Source organism: Aptenodytes forsteri, unplaced genomic scaffold, assembly GCF_000699145.1.
Source record: "Aptenodytes forsteri isolate BGI_AS27 unplaced genomic scaffold, ASM69914v1 Scaffold231, whole genome shotgun sequence".
Lineage (NCBI taxonomy): Eukaryota > Metazoa > Chordata > Aves > Sphenisciformes > Spheniscidae > Aptenodytes > Aptenodytes forsteri.
In genome coordinates, this window is record NW_008796046.1 from 2,421,860 (window position 1) to 2,427,875 (window position 6,016).

Genomic DNA, 6,016 nt, shown 5'->3' on the forward strand with positions numbered 1-6,016 from the left:
AAAGCAAACATGGAGCAAAGGTTAATCAGTAGCAAGTACATCTTAAGAAATAAGTAGTCTTTTAAAAAGCAATTGCTCTTGCCAATTTCCCCCACACACCCCCTCCCCTTTTCTAAATTGTCTTTTATTTCTCCAAGTCTGGAGACCTTCCAAAATAAGTTCAGTGACTAAGAGCCGCTGCCGAAAGGACCGGACTGAATCAGTGGTGGCAGCTGGGGCTGCAGGAGCAGAGAGGACTAGACCCGTTACTCTCACAGAGGCTCGGTGCTGTACAAATGTCTCAGGGATTGAAAACCTCGCAGGGGGTTCCAGCCTAATTAGAGCAGATGGAGGCTGGAGAAACAAGGAATTGCTCACAGTTGCATTGGAGAACAGAGGAAATGAAGCGGGAGAGTAAGGAAGGGACTGGCTCCAAAGCGTTCCTACACAAGCAGTGAGACTCCAGCCTGAGCGTGCAGGCATACGGTGATGCTTCGTGCTGCTCCCGTGCTGTGCCCTGCTTGCAGATATGTTCTCCTTCTTGCACCCAACAGTGGAGTTGACGTCAAAACCGCCCCCATGGGCAGCAGCCACGACCTCATTCACACGTGTACACATTCCCCCCACCCAACCCTGCCCTGTCTCCCTGCCTGCTGCTATTACAGTGCACCACCATCATGGTTAACTTCTTGCCCTTGTCACCTTTCCATGCAAGTGTTGACTAAAGAAAAGAGCTGGCATACTGTGGTGGCCCCAAGAGCCTTCCCTTGGCACCAGACCTGCAGAGGATGAGTCCCAGGACGGGTTTCCTCATCTCTCTCTTGCTACAGCATCATGTGCACTCACATACACTACAACTGCCCAACCACCAGGAAGGACCTGGGCCAGGAGCATGGAGAGTCCATCCTGACCCTGAGAGCAGGTCTCATCATGCTTAACACAGCATCTTCCCTGGGGAGACCACAAAGACTTGCAAGGCAAACAATGACAGGAGAATAGGACCAGTATGAGACCAGGACACGGGCATGTTCAATCTGTTTGACCCTCTAAGGTATCACTCTTTCTTCTTGCCTCCTTTTTCCTGGAGAGGACAAGAAAAGCAGCAGATACCAATGTCCTGCTGATGAGGAGAGTCACAGGGAACATGAGCCAAGGCCACCCTCCATTTACTGGGATCTTATAGAATGCCAGCCCCTCAGCCACCAAAAAGCAGGCAGCCGTGGCTCCTCCTTGAACACTGCTGGGAGAGCAGTGTCCAGCAAATGAAGAACATGATGAGGACAAGATGCTGAAGAGATGAGCACCCGGAGGCAGCTTGCTCAGCTCTCTCACACAAGGTGTCCATAGCTGGAGCAGAGGTTGCAACGTGGAGCCAAGCCCGTGCTGCCGTCAGGGCTCATCCTGCCATGAAGGCGTGGTCCAGGGTGCATCACAGGTCATGTCTCCAAGCTGCTCTACCCACGCCAGCTCCCTTTCTTTCCTTCCAGTAAGATCCAGAGCCCAAAGGATCTTCCCAACTTCTTATCCTACCTGCTCTTCTAAAAAGTAGCCCGAGACCCTCATTTATCGCACACCGCAGAGGTCTCTGGGGCAGTCCTACAAGCCAAACCATAGGCGGTCACTCCAAGATGAGGTACAGACCTCCTCCTTCAAAATATCCCAAGACGTGGAGTTAGGTTTGGACCGAAGCCAGGCTATTGCTGCACGCATGCACAGCGTTGCAGCCTGCAGGGAGCAACCATCGCGGAGCTCCCTCCAGCCCGTCCTCCACGCAAAGCCACCCAGCTGGGACTTTGCCACCGGGCAGGATCTGCTCCACGCTGCGAGGAGGCAGGAGCACCACGTGTCTCAGCTGACGGGTGATAACTTCTGAAGCCATTTGCACACAACGAGAAAGGTTTGCCTGAAGGAGGGCTTCTGGGCTCTCACACAGCAAGGAAATGAAGAGCACATTTTCAAAGGGCCACAAACTTAAATGCTTTCTCTTATATTTTGGCTGATACTTTATCACACTAAGCACGACTGTACGGTAACAACTTGCACAGAGGCACTTTGTAAGCTGCAGGTAGTCTCACAACAAGCTACCACCACCAAATGTAAAGAACTGCATTTTCATCACCAGAAATGACACATAAAGCTCAAAAGACACCATTCGGTCACCTCCTCGGTCCAATGCCATGGCATAAGAAAGTCACAGGCCCGATAGTGAAACCCAGCTTTGTATTTCTCTGCAAAGTTTTCAAATTGCCCTGGAAATCTTGCACACCTTTTAAACATTTCAATAGCAAAGTTGGAAAGGAAGCAACAGCTTTGGCTCCCTTCACATTCAGAACATTTTTTAATTAAAATCCAGCTGGTCCCATGGTACATTATGCTTTTTTTTTTTGTTTTGTTAAATGCAGCTTAAAAGCTTTCAGCAGCTGTAGGAAATTATTTCCGTTCTCTCTTGCCCTTCCACCTGGTATCACGTGCCAGAGGGCAAGTCCTGAGAGATGCTATACTGTGAGACCAGGATTCCCAAAGAAAGCGTAAAAGTGAAGAGGAGGTGATGTACACCCCCAGCTGATCAAAGTTTGCACTATCCAACCCAAAGTTGGCCTGGTGCGGGTCCCCAGGTTCATATCAGCTGAGCACCTGACCCTGAATTAAAATTCACTCTTTCCTAGAAGTGAAAATTCTCCCGTTTCACTGCTAATTATGGTTATGCCTAGAAATAATGTGGAAGTATTCGGCCAACAACAGCAGACTAAAGCCAGGGCCAAATCCTGCTTTCAGCTGGGAACCGAGCTGCTCTCCAAACAGTTGCCCATCAAAACTCCCAGGGCGACGAGCAGCGGCGGGGCAAACGTTGGACCAGAGGGTTGCTTCCCGCCTTTCCAACCAGGTCCTGATTATTTACAGCTGTTCCCAGATGTTACCCTTTCACGGGTTATTTGTTCCCAAGTCAACCTCCCCGTTCACACGCTAGGCGAGCTCAGGAGAAGAAAGAGAGAGGCTCCTTTCTCCCTTTTACTATGGAAACAGCCCTTTATCCCAAGCATTGCAAATGGTTGGCCACCGTTTCCCTCCCACTTGCCGCCCCAGCTCCAGAAACCCCACCAGCCACCCACCGCTCACGTCTCACCCCAGCTCCCGTTTCTCCCCTCTACAGGTCACAGCCAACTCATCTGGCATGGACCCCGAGAGCTAAGTCGGACTGCTGAGCACCTTCTCCTCCCCAACCAGCCATCAGAACGCCCCCCCCCCCCCCCCCCCTCCAGCCCTGGCTCCCAGCATACCCTGGAGCCAGTCCTGCTCACAGACTGCGCCTTGCCTTGTGCTGCAAATCCATCCCTCGTCTCCAGCCTTGTGACCTCCTCAATGCATCCACTGCCCAGCCCACCCTCCATTTACTGGGATCTTATAGAATGCCAACCCCTCAGCCACCAAAAAGCAGGCAGCCGTGGCTCCTCCTTGAACACTGCTGGGAGAGCAGTGTCCAGCAAATGAAGAACATGATGAGGACAAGATGCTGAAGAGATGAGCACCCGGAGGCAGCTTGCTCAGCTCTCTCACACAAGGTGTCCATAGCTGGAGCAGAGGTTGCAACGTGGAGCCAAGCCCGTGCTGCCGTCAGGGCTCATCCTGCCATGAAGGCGTGGTCCAGGGTGCATCACAGGTCATGTCTCCAAGCTGCTCTACCCACGCCAGCTCCCTTTCTTTCCTTCCAGTAAGATCCAGAGCCCAAAGGATCTTCCCAACTTCTTATCCTACCTGCTCTTCTAAAAAGTAGCCCGAGACCCTCATTTATCGCACACCGCAGAGGTCTCTGGGGCAGTCCTACAAGCCAAACCATAGGCGGTCACTCCAAGATGAGGTACAGACCTCCTCCTTCAAAATATCCCAAGACGTGGAGTTAGGTTTGGACCGAAGCCAGGCTATTGCTGCACGCATGCACAGCGTTGCAGCCTGCAGGGAGCAACCATCGCGGAGCTCCCTCCAGCCCGTCCTCCACGCAAAGCCACCCAGCTGGGACTTTGCCACCGGGCAGGATCTGCTCCACGCTGCGAGGAAGCAGGAGCACCACGTGTCTCAGCTGACGGGTGATAACTTCTGAAGCCATTTGCACACAACGAGAAAGGTTTGCCTGAAGGAGGGCTTCTGGGCTCTCACACAGCAAGGAAATGAAGAGCACATTTTCAAAGGGCCACAAACTTTAAAAAAAAAATGCTTTCTCTTATATTTTGACTGATACTTTATCACACTAAGCACGACTGTACGGTAACAACTTGCACAGAGGCACTTTGTAAGCTGCAGGTAGTCTCACAACAAGCTACCACCACCAAATGTAAAGAACTGCATTTTCATCACCAGAAATGACACATAAAGCTCAAAAGACACCATTCGGTCACCTCCTCGGTCCAATGCCACGGCATAAGAAAGTCACAGGCCCGATAGTGAAACCCAGCTTTGTATTTCTCTGCAAAGTTTTCAAATTGCCCTGGAAATCTTGCACACCTTTTAAACATTTCAATAGCAAAGTTGGAAAGGAAGCAACAGCTTTGGCTCCCTTCACATTCAGAACATTTTTTAATTAAAATCCAGCTGGTCCCATGGTACATTATGCTTTTTTTTTTTGTTTTGTTAAATGCAGCTTAAAAGCTTTCAGCAGCTGTAGGAAATTATTTCCGTTCTCTCTTGCCCTTCCACCTGGTATCACGTGCCAGAGGGCAAGTCCTGAGAGATGCTATACTGTGAGACCAGGATTCCCAAAGAAAGCGTAAAAGTGAAGAGGAGGTGATGTACACCCCCAGCTGATCAAAGTTTGCACTATCCAACCCAAAGTTGGCCTGGTGCGGGTCCCCAGGTTCATATCAGCTGAGCACCTGACCCTGAATTAAAATTCACTCTTTCCTAGAAGTGAAAATTCTCCCGTTTCACTGCTAATTATGGTTATGCCTAGAAATAATGTGGAAGTATTCGGCCAACAACAGCAGACTAAAGCCAGGGCCAAATCCTGCTTTCAGCTGGGAACCGAGCTGCTCTCCAAACAGTTGCCCATCAAAACTCCCAGGGCGACGAGCAGCGGCGGGGCAAACGTTGGACCAGAGGGTTGCTTCCCGCCTTTCCAACCAGGTCCTGATTATTTACAGCTGTTCCCAGATGTTACCCTTTCACGGGTTATTTGTTCCCAAGTCAACCTCCTCATTCACACGCTAGGCGAGCTCAGGAGAAGAAAGAGAGAGGCTCCTTTCTCCCTTTTACTATGGAAACAGCCCTTTATCCCAAGCATTGCAAATGGTTGGCCACCGTTTCCCTCCCACTTGCCGCCCCAGCTCCAGAAACCCCACCAGCCACCCACCGCTCACGTCTCACCCCAGCTCCCGTTTCTCCCCTCAACAGGTCACAGCCAACTCATCTGGCATGGACCCCGAGAGCTAAGTCGGACTGCTGAGCACCTTCTCCTCCCCAACCAGCCATCAGAACGCCCCGCACACCTCCCTCTTCGCTCCCCTTTTGTTACTGGTTCTCCCCATTCTCTGGCTCTTTGGGCTTTGTTTCTCGCTGCAATCCGGGCAGGAGCGGGTCAATCACCCGCTGTCGCATCCCAACCAACACACTCAAAAGTCCAAAGAAAAAAAAAGAAAAGTCAAAGAAATCCCCCCCCCCCCCGCGCTCTGCTAACTTTTAGAGCAGGCAGGAAAGAGCAGGCAGGGATGTATTTCACCGGGCAGGAGGATCTTTAAGAGTTAGGAGAGAGGAGGTAACTCACCTCGCCGGGATGCACATGGAGGGGTTATTTTTGCTTTCTGCCGCACTTGGGTTGCTGTGTCCTTTTCTTGTGACACTCCGGGACCTGAATGGTGGCACCGCTGTGTGACACCCAGTATTAGAGAGGCTGCTGGAGCCGTCCCTCCCACGGTAGGAGGGGCCACGTGGGGCTTAATAAATTCAGTCCCCAAGGCTGGAAAAATTAAAGTCTTATCATGGGACGCGGGCAGCTGCTCGCCGCATGGCTCTGGGAGACGCTGGGGACTTGCAGGTGAACCTGGGTTTG

General features: G+C 51.6%; 1 protein-coding gene across 1 annotated transcript in view; it reads right to left on the reverse strand.

Moving 5' to 3' along the window:
• The window catches only part of GDPD4 (glycerophosphodiester phosphodiesterase domain containing 4), a 40,681-nt gene extending 34,871 nt beyond the window's left edge, over window positions 1–5,810 (reverse strand). Inside the window, exon 1 of the mRNA XM_009286130.2 lies at window positions 5,732–5,810. The gene's annotated coding sequence lies outside the window, so the exon portion shown is untranslated. The remainder of the gene's footprint in view (window positions 1–5,731) is intronic.
• Between the last annotated feature and the right edge of the window lie 206 nt (window positions 5,811–6,016).